A 16,533-nucleotide genomic window follows, 5' to 3' on the forward strand; every position below is an offset into this window, starting at 1 on the left:
GCAGAAGGGGCAGAAGGGGACAAGGAAGCTGGTGATAGGGAACCCAAGGTTGAGTAAGGATATTGTTGATGTGTTGTGAGATTATTAACCATTGTGATAGGGCAACATTTGTAGTAACTGTTAAATGAGAAACTATTTTGTTCTGTAAGCCTTCACCTGAAGTACAATAAAAAAGAAAAAAAGTTAGCAATTAATATTGGTAAAAAGAAGTTTGCTATGTAAGCAAAAAGAACATGATGATAAATGTCCATATCAGTTGCTTCATGTGGGTCTAACACTCCACAACAGTTAGAGTCCCAGGAAAAAAACATAGCATACTCAAAAGTTTTAAACAAAGATAGCTTAATGAAGGAAATTTATGAAAATGGAGCAGTTGTAAGGGAGATGGAGCCTAGAAGGGATAGTGAGGACTTCAGAGTAGAAAGATTCAGGTAAGAGTTGTAGCCATGAATGACGGCTATGGAATAGAAACTGTAGCTACAGCACAGGGTTTTCCACACCAGCACTTTTGACATTTTGAACCACATAATTCTTTGTCTGGGGAGAGAGGGACTCTATGCATTGCAGGATATTTTGCAGCATTCCTGACCTCTGTCCATTAGATGCCAGTTACACCTCAGTCATGACAACCAAAATTACCTCCAGTCATTGCCAAATGTTCCCTGGGGGGTGGGGGTGGGAGTGGATTACATGAATAATTTCTTTTATAAGAATCAGCACAAAGCTGGTTCCTATGAAGTGGAGGTTAAGCATGTCCCAAATATCCAACTTCTTCAAACTGCTGTACCACTCCATCATCTCTAACATCAACTACTCCCCATTCTCTCAGTACTCTTCCTCCCGTCTTTCAGTTTGGTGATTCATGCAATGTCTCACAGAACTCACAAACCATACTTACAATTAAGCAGTTTATTAGGGAAGTAATAGGGTACAACTCAGGATCAGGATCAACCTGGAAGTAACAGGAACAACTCAGGATGCAGCTCTTCGATCAGGAGAGCTTCTTCTCGTCTTCTGCTCCTGGGCCCTGCTCGAGGCCTTCTCAGGCAAATGTTACAGCTCTTAGCTCCGTGGGTCAGCAAGCCCCACCACAGCCATCTCATGTCAGTCTCCTGGTTCCTGCCATCTCGCACAGCTATTACTCTTGCTGCCGCTGTGCTGCAGTCTCTCCTGTCTTCAGTCTTCTTACAGTTCCTTCTTTTCTGTCTCTCTCTCCAAGTCTCCCACTTAAACCCGTCAGGGAAGCTGGTTATATAGCAAGCTCCTTATCAATTTCAAGGCTGCTCCCGCCCCCAACAAGACCATGAACTAGCCAATCCCTTACAAGGGTTCCATGCATCTTATTTACATTAGCAGACTATTGGATACCTGCACACACCTTATTTGCATAGTCCCACCCAATCATTTTGTGGGAGTTACAAGACCATGCATGGCTGGAGGGCCATATTAAGTAATTCATTACACTTTAGGAGTACAGTTGCCCCAGGCTGAAAACCACTTCTGTAGAGGAAACCAGCCATTGCCAGAACTGTAGCAAGACTAGAACAGATTGGAGAAAAGAAACATCCTGATCTCCATCTCCTACCACCACCTGGTGTCTCTCTTTTACTGAAATTAATCGAAGCCGGGAAGTCCCTGCGTGGTACAAATGGTTAAGATGCTCAACTGCTAACCAAAAGGTTGGAGGTTTGCGTCCACCCAGAGATACCTCAGAAGAAAGGCCTGGTGATATACTTCTGAAAAATCAGTCATTGAAAATTCTATGGAATTCACTTGTACTCTGACACACATGGAATGGCTATGAGTCAGAATTGACTCTACAGCAAGTGGTAATCAAAGCTAGATAGAAGGAAGTTTAGTAAAAGAGTATATTTATAGAATGGGACTCCTTGGGCCCAGGCAGGTCAGTGGAGGGTAGAAAACAGATCTGAGGAATCAGAAAGAGAATAACCAGTACACAGTACAAAGACATGCATTAAGTTAGAGTCACCTGGACCCCTTTTCAGTAGCCATAACCCTTTAGGGTAACCTTAACAGACAAAGAGCACCATGGCTTGTAGGATCGTAGGAAAATGTATTGATATCATGGTCTCCAGCTGGGTACCATGAGAACTACCAGGTCTATGTAGATATAAATGTCTCTAGCTTGATCCCAAGTGGACATTAAAAACAAGGTTCAAAAAAAGGAAGAAAGAAAATCTCCTTATGTTTAATCTTCTCCAAATTTCAGCCTCATTTAAATGGTATAAAGATGAACATTGCATAATACAGAATGGGGAAAAACATTCAAGAAAGAAAGAAAGATATAAAGCATGATGCTACTTCCTGGAAACTCTGCCCTAAATTCAGAGATATTTGCCCTGGAGGAAGATCTCAGCATCGTGGGACAGCCAACATATTGACCCTTGGGTTTCTTCCTCTGCTCTAGCATCAATAAATCAGACAAACACCACAAAAGTCCCTATAGTCTACCATTAAATGGCAGGACTTCACTCATCTCTCTCTGAAGAAATTATCTCTATTTTTAAAGGTCTGCAGAAGAAATAACAATATTTTCTCATAAAATGGCCCATGAGCTGCAGCCATATTCCTTCCTTCATTGTTACAGCATCCACCTGTCTCTCTGTAAAGTCTCACGGTGCCATAGTGATGGTGCCCCACCATGAGAATACCAGTATGTCAAGAGTTCAAGAGGAGTGCCACTATTCCACATAGCTGGGGAACATGGGCTATTGGTTGAGTCTATGCCACCTTTAGTGCTCAGAGTGTCACAAAATCTTTCATGAACTTTTTCATCAACTTCTTACATTCCCAACCTGCTGACTATAGGGGATGAGCAGGAAGGGGATAACATTGCATTGTGTCTTTTGTTCTCCTCAGCCTTTCTAGTTCCTGCTTGCACACCAAGGTCTCCCTCTACCATCAGTCACATCACATAAGCTACCTGCCTATCAAGGAGATAGAGGTAGAAAAGAATATTGTCTACATATCTACATATACTAGTAGCTTGTGGAACTTAGATTATTTATATACAAATTTTCTGTTTCACCCAGTGAAGAAACCTCCATTTTTTTCTAAATGCTATCTAAATTATGGTTCTCATTGAGTGATCATACCCTACTTAGTCTGAATAAATGAGGTTTACTGCATATTTAGTTACAAAGATAATGTGGCCTTCTCATGTTTTCAATTAGTTTAATACATATTACCTGCCATCCTAGCAAATGGTATTTTTGGTTGCTATCTGGCAGCCACATAAAATTAAATCCACCCAAGAATATCATGAGCCCTTTCTCAATCAAACTTCCACTGCTAGACTCCATTTCAAGCATCTAGGACTTCCAAGAGGGTCCAAGTTTATAAAGAAATAGGTCCCAAAACCCATTGCCATTAAGTTGATTCTGACTCAGAGCGACCCTTTAGGACAGAGTAGAACTGCCCCACAGGGTTTCCAAGGACCAGCTGGAGGATTCGAACTGCCGACCTTTTGGTTAGCAGCCAAACGCTTAGCCACTGAGCCACCAGGGCCCTAGAAATAGGCCCAGAGAGCCATAATTCAATTGCCATTGTAAAAAATTAGGCATTCTGTCAAGCATGGCTGGTAATGTTCAATGAGTTTGAGCCCTTCTTGCTAATGGGGTATGGTTTATTAGCATTAAGATAGAGTCCAGAATTAAGAATTCTCAAATCAAACTGTTAAGAGCAAGAGAAAATTAGGAAACTACACTCAGTCCTCACTCTAAGGTCAGACAACAAAAGGTCAGGATGTAGGGAGAAGAACACATAAAGCACTAGAACATAATAGTAGGTTACAAGTGACCTGCTTAGATAAAGACAGAAATATAGGGTATATTAATAATAATGAACAGCTGAGGAAGATACAAGCATTCATTGAAGTGGTTTGGGATGGAGGGTAGTTAATCATGGAAGCAGATGTCAAGAGGGCAGGGTGAAATTTTTGACAGAAAATGGGGGAGAGAAATGTGGGGAGGGACAAAGAAATATAGAATATTATAAGGATGGTTTAGGAGAGTATAGATGCCCAGGAGAGGTTATATTTTGGGTGGTGACTAAGGAAAACAATGAAGTACAGCATGATAGATTTAGCCAATTCTTCTAAAGTATATAGAACAACCCAGCTACTCATCTTAGCTTCATTGTGAAAAAGGGACCAATAGAGGCTGTCTATAAGCTTAGCGCTCTGTAGTGCTGGGGAGCTACAAGCATGTGAACATTGTGGTCCTTGGTGGAAAGTGATAATATGAAGCAAGTAAGCCCTGTGATCTTTGGGGTGGCTGGCAACCAAGTTAGAGGTAGTGGGTAGAAGGTGGGGAATAGCTCCTTCAAGCTATTCTCCGTAGCCTCGTACATATGGATCATTTCCTCCTATGAGTTACTTCCACAGATGGTTAATTTCATCAATTACATATCTGCTGTTATTGTTTTCAGTGTCAGAGGGTACCCTTTTATAGCCCCCTGTGTATATGGCTGGAGCCCTGCTGGTGCAGTAGTTAAGTGCTATGGCTGCTAACCAAAAGGTCTGCAGTTCAAATCCATCAGCCAGTCCTTGGAAACATTATGGGGCAGTTCTGTCCTATAGGGTCGCCGTGAGTCATAATCGATTCGATGGCAATGGGTTTGGTTTTGGTTTATGTATATGACCATCAGGTTGCTGTAAAGCAAAGATGAATTTAATGATCCTTCCCTAAGTTTCTCCCAGTCATTATTGCTTGCTTGCTAACACTTTTGGTTTTTCTTTTTTCTTTTCTTTTAAATTTATCACTTGATGGAAATAATTGGGAGGTTTGAGTATTTTTCAGCCCTGGGAGTCTTTATTAGCTTTTAAGTAGATAAAAATACCCTTTCTTCCCCATAGTGCAAAGTCCAATGGGCTATTACTACCATCTCAGTAAATTAAATTACTTTAAAAAAAATAAAAGAAGTAGATTGTGCAAATGTTTAGCCAAAGGAGTTCTCCAGCTGACTGAACATTTATGGGCGCTTTGCTATCAAGGCAAGGTAAATTCACCTATAAGTAGCTATTTAAAAAACATAAGTATAATGATGATTTTTACACTTACGCATCTGAATTACACCTAAACTTTAGACAAAAGAGTGGAATATATATACACATAGCCAAATTGATGGTAACTGACAAGAATATGAAGAGGGCCAAGTGAAGATACTCAAATTGGTGAGACACAATAATTAGCCGTAATGAACTGATCTTAAAAAAAAAAAAGAGGAAGCCTTAACTGGAGAGTAAAAAACACACATATGTACACCGTGTTTGATGGCTTCTGGTTGGGAAATAGTCTGCTCCATCTTGAGCCAGGTGGTCTCCAGGCAGGTGTGGGGAATTAGGTAAATCATCCCAGGTACTTCCTGCAGTGCCCCACCTTTAAGGGAAAACAACCTAACTTTAACACGAAGGCAGTGTTCTCAACCTCCGGTGCACATTTTAATCAACTGAGAGGCTATTTTTAAAATATCTAGGCCTGGATCTACCTGAAAGGTTCCGATTTAATTGATCTGGGATAGACAGCAGACAGAAATATTGTTTAAATTGCCACAGATGTGTAAAAGTTGCAGCTAGGGCTGAGGCCACTGCTTTGAGGCAGTTTGCTCGGTTGAAGAAATCCCAAATGGCAAGTGAAAGCAAGGTGATACACTCCATTTCTTGGCTCATTCAGAGCAGCACAGGTTGACTGTTTTGTTTTTCAGCAGCAGCTGAGAGGGCAGCTGTAGCAATGTCCTGCCCTATGCAGAACCTTGACGCTCTGGTCAGTCTTTATTGCCCTTTATTACAGGGATGATTCGTTTGCAAGAGGCTGAAGAGTCTTCCGCAGAGGCATACTAGTGTGTGGCAGGTATTGGACCAGTCCGGGGTGCGTGGTGCCACTCAGAAGTTTCTGTTAACCCGATATGGCCAGCAGTGTATCTGCCGAAAATGGCGCCTAGGTCAAGCACTGAAATTGTGGTGTCCAAATACATGACATCCCTCTTTTAGATAACTTTACCATAATATCAGCTCAAAAATACAAGTCAAGCTGGTTAATCTTTTCATTAACACATTACTGTGCTTGAGGAAGGACAATGGACCGTACCAATGCAATACCAAGATACGCCACTAGCTGGCGATGGCTGAAGAGATCCACAGCACAGGAATTAAGTCTCTACAAGAGCAAAGTTGGACAGTGTTACCATTTGAAACAGAGTAGCTTTTTGCCATATGCCACTGGGCAGTAAGTGCTTTATGGCACATATGCAGCCACGTGCCTTGCAGCAGTAGCAGAAGGTGCCACCAGACTCTCTTGGTGACTTAATAAGCATTCATGCTTGGGGTCGGATACCACCTGAAATTAAATCTCACTCTTCTCTTCGCTTCCATGTCACACGCCTCCACTGCTGCATTCTACCATCAATTTATGTTACATTGTAAAAACGGCTCACATTAGTCTTCCATATTAGGATATAGGTTCCTTAAGGTCTTGGACAGCTCTAACCAGTTGCTGTTGGGTCAAGTAGATCACCAGGCCTTTTTTCTGAGGGGCCTCTGGGTGGGCTGTTTGGATAGCAGCTGAATGCTTAACCATTTGTACCAGTCAGGGACGGCTCCAGTCATTCCGACATCTCCAGTTCTCAGCGCAGTGCTAGATGTGCAAATACTTGTAGATTGAAAATGTTTGTCTGACACTAGATCCCTCGCTTAAATTTAAAGGTGAGGATATAGGAAAGAAGACAGCAGAGAAAGAAAGTAAGAAAGGGAGGAGCTCTCAGTTTTTGAGGTAACCCTCTTTGAAAAAAAGCCCAATTCTATAACAAATATCTCTCATAAATCCATATATTCTTTCAGCACGTATTTATTGAAGGATTCCATGAGCCCCAGGTCTAAGACAGCAGCGAACCAGTCAGAACAAGTTCTCTGTCCTTACGAAGCTTACGTTAGGGAAAGGAGACAGTAAGAGAGCAAAGAAATCCATAATTAAGGATATTTGACATTCTGACAATCCTGTGGAGAAAATCAACAGGGAATTGAAATAGAGAATAACTTACTGTTGTGTAGGATTTTATTTTAGAAAATTAATAGACAGATACTTAGGTTTGACATGTCTAAACTTGTTTAGTTTATTACAAAGTAGTCATGGCAAGGCACACAAATAAGACCTCACAGCATTCATTTAGAACTGGAGAATCAGAATTAACAATTACAATATTAGTTCAATTGTTAGAGTCCAAATCTTTAGCCTACAGGCTTGACCTTTAATGACAGATCTCCAGATGAAGGCTTAATTTGAACTCATCAGAGGTCCCCAGGGTTTGAGGATGGTGGCAGCAGACAGAATCTCAGTTCCGTCTCTCCCTTCTCTCAGTGAGTGAGCAGAAATTTAGGGTTTATATGTGAATTTGTCACCTTGACTTTACACGACAAGGGCCAGTGTGATGTCAAAGACTAGTATTATAATGTCTTTTCTCCAGGGTTGGAGAGTAGCTGAATGACACATCTTCTCTTCAAGGTTAGAAATTAGGGCGGTCTTGTTGAGACTTACCTTTCAATGCTAGTTTACAAAAATCAGTTATGCTATGTCTTTTTTATCACAGCATGTCATGTCAAAGTGAAATAAAGGTTGTTGGCATTCTGTACATACCTCGCATCCTTCTATGTCTAAATTCAGAAATTTAAAAAATAACTTTCTTATGACTGCTTGTTGTTAGGTGCCATCAAGTCAGTTCCGACTCACAGCAACCCTATGTACAATAGAACGAGACACGGCCCAGTCCTGCACAATCCTCACAACTGTTGCTATGTTTGAACCCACCATTGCAGCCACTGTGTCAATCCATTTCGTTGAGGGTCTTCTTATTTTTCACTGACCCTCTACTTTACCAAGCATAATATCCTTCCTTCTCCAGGAATTGGTCCCTCCTGATAACATGTCCAAAGTACATGAGACAAAGTACTTCTAAGGAGCATTCTGGCTGTACTTCTTCCAAGACAGATTTGTTCTTTTTTTTCTGTCAGTTCACGGCATATTCAATATTCTCTGCCAACATCACAATTCAAAGGCATCGTTTCTTCTTCAGTCTTCCTTATTCAATGTCCAGCTTTTGCATAAATATGAGCCAATTGAAAATGCCATGGCTTGGGTCAGGGCACCTGAGTCCTCAAAGTGACGTCTTTGCTTTTTAACACTTTAAAGAGGACTTTTACAGCATATTTGCCCAATGCCATATGTCATTACTAATGACTTATAGTTAATGTTAGAGAGTCTCACAAAAGTATACAATTTCTATTTCTCAGTTCATATTATGAGTGCTTATACATATGTCAGGAGCCCTGGTGTTGCAGTGGTTAAAGCATTCAACTGCTAACCAAAAGGTTGGCAGTTCGAAACCATCAGCGGCTCCACGGGAGAATGATGCGGCTGTCTGCTTCTGCAGATAGCTTTGGAAACCCTATGGGGTTGCTATGAGTTGGAATCAGCTTGACAGCAGTGGGTTTGGTTTGGTTTTGGTTTATACATATGTAGTTTGAAAGCATAATAGTGACTTATCCCTTCTGAGATTTGAGATCATTATAGAAACATGCAGAACACTTTCACGGGTGAATGGGGGTGCGGTAGTATTTCAGACAAGGTGGTTAAGGAACACCTCTCTAGGAGTACGATTTCTAAGCTGAGACTACAAATTTCAGCATAAATCTGTTGCATAGTGTTGGGAGAATATCCCAGGCAAAGGGAAGGGTGAGAACCAAAGGCCCAGATATGGGAAAAAGGTTGGGGAGACTGAGAAACAGAAAGGGGACTTATTTTTAGCTTCTCCACAAAATCTGTTCATGATTAGATGACCTATGCACCTAACCTCTTTTACAAAATCACCAAAGTTCTCTCCAGCTGCGTGTTATGAGCCACCATGCACACACGGGCAGGTTCACTAGCTTAAGAGTGTCACATAAGATCTTCACTAAAAGGTCACTGGGCTTTTATCCTGCTAGAGCATGTTTGATCTGCATCACCTGAATGGTGACCCCAGCACTTCCACCTGGAGGTTTGAGTCTGACTTCTAAGTACTAAGGTTGTATCAGTGCAGCTGTTTCTCTGGGATCCACTGGAGGCTTTTTTGCTAAAGTGGAAGACCCAGCTCTTCACAAGGAAATCTGCAATGCCCACTGCCAGAAGCAGCCTTTCCCTCTCTGCTTTTTCACTGACTTGGATTGTACAGTCTAAAACCCAGTGAATCAGAATCAGGTTGTCTGCTTATTTCGGTTCTTAATAAGCTCCTTCTGTAAAGAGGCCTTCACTTTATTCTTCTTTATATACCCAGCATCCCTGGGTGGTGCAAATAGTTAATGTGCTTGGCTGCTAACCTAAATGTTGGAGATTTGAGTCCACCCAGAGGTGCCACAGAAGAAAGACCTGACAATCTACTTGAAACACACATGGTGTTGCCATGAGTCGGTATAGACTGGGTAGTAACTGTTATCGTTTTGTTTTGTTTTGTTTTATTTTTGTTTTAAATGTACCCAGAACCTAGAACAATGCCTAACTCACAGGAAATATCTATCGGGGTCAGCAAATTATAGCTGTAGGGACAAATCCAGCCCACTGCCGATTTTTGTAGAACTCACCACATAGGAATGATTTTTACATTTTTAAATGGTTGAAACAAAATTTTAAAATTATTATTTTGGGACATGTGAAAATTACATGAAATTCAAATTCCAGAGTCCATAAATAAAGTTTTATTGAAACAGAACCATGCTTGTCTGTTTACCTTTGTTGCCTACTTTCATGCTATAATGGAGAGTTGAGCAGTTGTGGCAGAGTTCAGTAATTGCAACAGAGACTGTATGAGCTGAAAGCCTAAAATATATACTACTGGCCCCTTACAGAAAAAGTTTGCCAACCCCAGTGATAAATATTTGCCATGTGAATAAATGAATATGTAAATAAATGAACTATGGCTGCAAATTCACTTATATAATTATTCCTTAATGGTATCCTCTCCATGGCAGAGATCCAGTCATTAACCTAGACCTTCACAAGTTTTATTAAATATACGAGACAAATATCATTTAAATATCATTCTGCCATGTTGTTCTAAAATATATTCAATCAAAAGACATATTTAATGGCATTTTCAAAATGGGCTTGTCTTTTTTTTTTTTGGTAATTAAATATACATCTCAATGCCTCTTTTTATTAGGAACAGCCAGTATTCCAAGAAGTCCTATTTGAGTGGTTGAAATCAGGTTACTTATCTCATTCTATCAAGCATGTATAGGTCCTTCTGGGATCTTCTTCCTTCTGTGATAGTCAATTTGTTCTAAATTTTTTACCCTGAATATTCAATTTTGCTTTAAAAAGGCACATGACTGCAAGAAACTGAGTCACCTTCACTATATGTGACTTTAAATTTGTTTCCTTTTTACTTCTTTTTTTTTTTTTTTTTTTTTACTTTTACTAACTTCACTGGCTTCTACTTACCTTATTGGCTACTGGATGGGATATAGTGGGAGACTCACAAAGTGAGTAGATCTTTAAACGGCAAACACATCCCGTTACATTCTGGTGAGACAAGATGCATGTTCTCACATGCAAATGAAGGACAGCATAAGCCACGCAGTACAAATCTGTACAGAACGCTACACAAACTGACCGAGACTAGTACCCGGCTACTGCGAACTTTGTGGAGAAAGACGGCACGGAAGGAAAACGACTCTGATGCCTGCACCTTCCTAGTGTTGGTGTTCTTGGCTGCTTTCCATTTATTTTGTAAATTGCTGAGAAGGAATGAAAACAACAAAAGCCTTAAGCTGAATGTTTTGTGTACTCCCAAGTTTTGTTTTTGTTTATTTCCTTTTTGTATTGTCTTGTTTTTAAGTTTTTCAGGAGAGGATTTGGACTCAAGCAGTAACTATCTTCTTAGGAAAAGCTTACCTTCTGTACGCCATTGAAACTTCCGCAATTTTTTTTCCATACAGGGGGAAGATGTAGATTTTGAAATTACATCATCTCTATTTTTTTTACTTGGTACTTAGGAAATTTATGTAAATTTCCCTTAAATAGGATGTTTGCTTGCAAGGCACTGCTGGGAAGACCTTACTCTTTCTAATTCAGGGGCCAGAGCTACAGGAGAGTCTTTAGAAGTTAATACCGGCTAATTAATCCAGCTCATTAGCCCAAAGCCTTACTGAATGCTGAGAGTGCCGCTAATGTAATAAGCTTCCCAGTTAATGGAGTCAAAGCGGACTTCAAAGAATGGCTAGTGCCTCGTTCATTAATGTAATCAACTCTCCCGACACCTCATAGAGCAAGCGTCCTGGTAGGAGAGCAATAAAGATGCAAGCGCAGATTCTGTTCCGTTATCCCATGACTGACTTAAAAGTTAAAATTTGCACAACCGTGAGTGCACAAATAGTACACATTCCCACCTGTAAATAAGAACAGAACAAGAAAAACAAATGCTACAGAGCAACTTTTGCTGGAACTTAAGTTCAAAATGGTCAGAATAGCCCGGTTAGCATAAAAAGCCGACATCTAGCGTGTTTAGTACAGTGCATTGTATGAGCTGGTGCTACTATGGTAGACGTTTTAGCCCATAAAGGAAATGAAAGTGGGACACTTATCAATTTGCACGAGTATCTTTTTGTTTTCCTTTTGAAGATGTGCAGGCACTGTCTTGCTAAAACAAAAGTCAACGCATTTAATGAATGTATTTAACAAATACTTGTAAATTATTTTGTATTTTTTCCACATTTATTACTTATTTAATTTTCAAAATAAAATGGAGAAAGATAAGATTGTTATTGTTCTTTTGTTCAACAAATACTGGAATATTTATTATGTATCCAAGCACTGTCTTCAGTGATGAAGCTCAGTGAGGATGCATTTTAAGTTATTTCTATTGTCATTCTTTCTTAGTAAATCTTGCCATTTGCTGTGATCCCAGGGATTTTTTGCCTTCTCTTGAATTCTTGATTCTTTCTTATTATGGGAGAATCTTCTGTGATAGCTACTCCTTAGGGAGGGAGGTCTTTGTATATGTGTGTGTCAAGTGTTAGGATGCCAGAGATTGTGTGGGTCTCTTTTTTTTTTTTTTTTTTTAATTGTACTTCAGCTGAAGGCTTACAGAACAAATAGTTTCTCATGAAACAGTAGTACACATATTGTTTTATGACATTGGTTAACAACCCCACAACATGTCAACCCTCTAACTTCTCAACCTTTTTTTTTGGTGAAAATACTCATAGCCAAAGATACACCATTTCAAAAATTTCTAGGTGCACAGTTCAGTGACATTGACTACGCTCTTCCAATTGTGCTGTTATTCTCACTTAAGATGAAGGCTTACAGAACAAAATAGTTTCTCATTTAACAGTTACTACAAATGTTGCCCTATGACAATGGTTAACAATCTCACATGTGTGGGTCTCTTTTTAAAAGGAAATATTCGTTATCCCTCAAGGTAAGGTTTATTTGATTAAAGAAACAGTTGATTGTGGGACTGAGAAGGAGTAGCTCCTGGTGAAGGCAGATGCCCAACACAAAAAAACACTAGCCAGAGAGATGTTGTTTCAGAAATTACTGTGCCTCCCGGAAGGAATTTGAAGAATGTATCATCTTCTTTGAATGGAAGACTGACTTGATGTTTCTGCCACACACTTGCTTTCTACTTTAGTATTCCACAGTGTGAAGCTTGAGAGGGAAGCTTTCTCTCTTCTCCCTGCTCTCTCCTCCCTCCTTGCCAGTTCTGGGTGCTCCAAGCTGGTGGACATTTTATACTTCTGCAAAGGACCTTTTCCCCAGTCAAAACCAGTTTATTCTCCGGATGCACTGAATTACATGCTACTAAGTTTTTCTTTGAATCTAGCCTCCTCTCTGTTATATCTTGCAGGAATTTTTTAGAGTTCTTGGTCTGGTGATAGCAAAAAAAAAAAAAAAAAAAAAAAAAAACTATTTCACTATTTAAAAAATCTTTGTGGTAAAGGCAGGATTACCGAAATAGAAGGTGGACTTTATCTGCGCGTGTTGGCGGTTCTGAATTTTCAGAGTGTGGTGTAGAGTTGGAACCTCATGGCAGAGATAATCCAGGAACGCACAGAAGATCGGCTCCCCGAATTGGAACAGCTGGAGCGCATTGGACTGTTCAGTCATGCGGAGATTAAAGCCATCAAGAAGGCTTCGGATCTAGAATACAGAAAACAGCGAAGAGCCCTTTTTAAGGAAGATTTTATCAATTATGTTCAATATGAAATTAATCTTTTGGAGCTGATCCAGAGAAGAAGAACACACATTGGGTATTCATTTCAGAAGGATGAGATTGAGAATTCTATCGTACGACGAGTACAAGGCGTCTTCCGACGTGCTTCAGCAAAGTGGAAAGATGATGTTCAACTATGGCTGTCCTGTGTAGTCTTTTGTAAGAAATGGGCTACCAAAGTTCAACTTAGCAAGGTATTCTCTGCCATGTTAGCCATTCATTCAAACAAGCCAGCCTTGTGCATTATGGCAACCAAATGGGAAATGGAAGATCGCTTGTCTTCAGAAAGTGCAAGACAATTATTTCTTCGGGCTCTGGGCTTTCACCCGGAGTGTCCAAAACTTTATCAAGAATACTTTAGGATGGAGCTGATGCATGCTGAGAAACTGAGGAAGGAAAAGCAAGAATTTGAAAAAGCCAAGATGGAAGTGGAGAATCTTGATTATCCGGAAGAAATCCTTAATGGCGAATTGGCACGGATCATCTACAAAAACTCTGTGAGCATAATTAAAGGTGCAGAATTTCACGTGTCACTGCTTTCAGTTGCACAGCTATTTGACTTTGCCAAACAGTTGCAAAAAGAAATTTATGATGACCTTCAAGCACTACACACAGACGATCCTCTCACTTGGGATTATGTGGCACGGCAAGAATTAGAGATAGAGTCCCAGCCAGGAGAAGAGCAGCCTGCAACGAAACAACCCAAAGCAGCCGAGGTGCGCCGGAAGGAGGAGAGGTGCTGTGCTGTATATGAAGAGGCAGTGAAGACTCTTCCTACAGAGCCCCTGTGGAAGTGTTACATCAACTTTTGTCTGGAGAGATTAACTAAGAAGACAAATAGTGAATTCCTCAGAGAGAAGAGGCTGGAAAGAACCATGACTACATTCAGAAAGGCACATGAACTCAAGCTTCTGCCAGAATTCCAGTACAAGCAGTGGATAGAGTTGCTGCTGCACCATGACTTCTTTAAGGAAGCCCTGGAGGTGGCTGGAGCTGGGACGGAATTGTTTAGAGACTCCGTGACAATGTGTCAGATGAAGCCGCAGGTGCTGATTACATCAGAGAGCACTGACATAGCCATGCTGTTTGAAGAAGGCTTTGTGCACCTGAAGACCCAGGTTTGTCTCCCATTGTGGATTTCTTGGGTGGAGTGGAGTGAAGGCACTAAAAGCCAGGAAGACACTGAAGCAATCTTTAAGAAAGCTGTCCTAGCTGTCACAGGTGACAACTCAGTAACCCTGAAGGAAAAGTACCTGGATTGGGCTTATCGAAGTGTTGGCTACAAAAAGGCCAGAGCAGTGTTTAGAAGTTTACAGGAAAGTTGACCATTTTCAGTTGATTTTTTCAGGAAAATGATCCAGTTTGAAAAGGAACAAGAATCCTGCAAGATGGCAAATTTAAGAGAATATTATGAGAGGACTTTAAGAGAGTTTGGATCTGTAGATTCTGATATTTGGATGGATTACATCAAAGAGGAATTGAATCATCCTCTTGGTAGACCTGAGAACTGCAGACAGATCTATTGGCGAGCCATGAAGATGTTGCAGGGAGAATCAGCAGAAGTGTTTGTAGCTAAACATGCTGTGCATCAGGCTGGCCAGCTGTGAAAAGAGGAAGAACACAGCCAACTTTATGAAAAAGTATTGTAAACCCTCCGGGCAGATTTTCAGTTTGTAATTTGCTTAGAGATGGCTGACAAGATTGCTGTCTGATTTTGAGACATGCTTTAATTTTGTGTTGATGTGTTAATCTTTAATTCCAAAAAAGAAAACTACTGTTTAGTAGCAGAAAGCTACTTGTTGAGGCTGGATCTGCTTCAGGTTCTAAATATTTCCCAAAATATATGGAAATCATACAAGTGAGTTTAATTTATTATACCCCCACTCCCTGGTCAATTAAAATGGAGGAGGAAGCACAAAAAAAAAAAAAAAAAAAAAAAAAAAACTTTGTTCATTGAAACGATTAATTAAAGAGTAATAAATTATCAAGGTTCAAAATTCCATCTTCATATAAAAATACAGTTATTAATTTTTGAGTTCAGAGCACATTTTCAACATAGTATCTAAATTTTATAACAAAAGTTTTATAAAGAATATCTAGTAATGTTGAAAATTTTATTTTTCAACTAACAGAAATGAATGTTTAAATTAATGGTGTTTTCCCATTAAGAAGCAAGCCTGCATTAAAAAAAAATGGAATAAAATTGTTCTTTGTAGAATGAGGTTAAATAATGTAGTTTGACCAGTTGATTTAGATTGATTAGTTATTTTCTCTCCCTTTTCTTTTTTCCCCATACAAAAATTAATACATACATTGTTATGTGACTCTAACTGCTCTCCCCATCCTGTGACAGCACACTCCTCCTTTCCACCCCTCATTCCCCATGTCCATCCAACCAGCTCCTAACCCTCTCTGCCTTCCCATCTCTCCTCTGGACAGAAGCTGCCCGTTTAGTCTCTTGTATCTACTTGAGCTAAGAGGCACACTCCTCACGAGTTATCACTTTATGTTCCACAGTCCAGTCCAATCCCTGTCTGAAGAGTTGGCCTCAGAAACTGCTTTAGTTCTGGGCTGATAGAGAATCCAGGGGCCATGATTTCTGGGGTAACTCCAATCTCAGTCAGATCATTAAGTCTGGTCTTCTTACTAGAATTTGAGTTCTGCACCCGTCCTTTCTCCTGCTCTATCTGGGATTCTCTGTTGTGTTCCCTGGCAGGGCGGTCATTAGTGGTAGCCACGCACCATCTAGTTCTTCTCGTCTCAGGCTGATGAAGTCTCTGGTTTATGTGGCCCTTTCTGTCTCTTGGGCTACTACTTTCCTTGTGTCTTGGTTTTCTTCATTCTCCTTTACTCCAGGTGGTTGGGACCAACTGATGCATCTTAGATGGCCGCTTGCAAGCTTTTAAAGACCCCAGACACCACTCACCAAAGTAGAATGCAGAACATTTTCTTAATAAGCTTTGTTATGCTAGTTGACCTAGATGTCCCCTGAAAGCATGCTCCCCAGACCCCTACCCCTGCTACTCTGTCCCTCAAAGTGTCTGATTGTATTCAGGAAACTTCTTAGCTTTGGTTTAGTCCAGTTGGGCTGACTTCACCTGTAGTGTTTCTTGTCCTTCCCTTCACCTAAGATAATTCTTATCTACTATCTAGTTAGTAAATAACCCTCACCCTGCCTTCCCACCCTCGTAACCATCAAAGAATGTTTTCTTCTGTGTTTAAACCTTTTCTTGAGTTCTTATAATAGTGGTCTTATACAATATTTGTCCT

The 16,533-nt window shown here is 40.3% G+C and overlaps 1 protein-coding gene and 1 pseudogene across 4 annotated transcripts in view; both read left to right on the forward strand.

Moving 5' to 3' along the window:
* LRRTM4 (leucine rich repeat transmembrane neuronal 4) overlaps positions 1–16,533 on the forward strand; it is an 858,754-nt gene that overhangs the window by 828,536 nt on the left and 13,685 nt on the right. The window lies entirely within an intron of this gene.
* On the forward strand, positions 13,011–14,870 carry LOC101340505 (U3 small nucleolar RNA-associated protein 6 homolog pseudogene; annotated as a pseudogene). Its single transcript, XR_186493.3, has one exon. The product of XR_186493.3 is annotated as a U3 small nucleolar RNA-associated protein 6 homolog pseudogene (transcript).

This window comes from Trichechus manatus, unplaced genomic scaffold, assembly GCF_000243295.1.
Source record: "Trichechus manatus latirostris isolate Lorelei unplaced genomic scaffold, TriManLat1.0 scaffold00004, whole genome shotgun sequence".
NCBI classification, from domain to species: domain Eukaryota; kingdom Metazoa; phylum Chordata; class Mammalia; order Sirenia; family Trichechidae; genus Trichechus; species Trichechus manatus.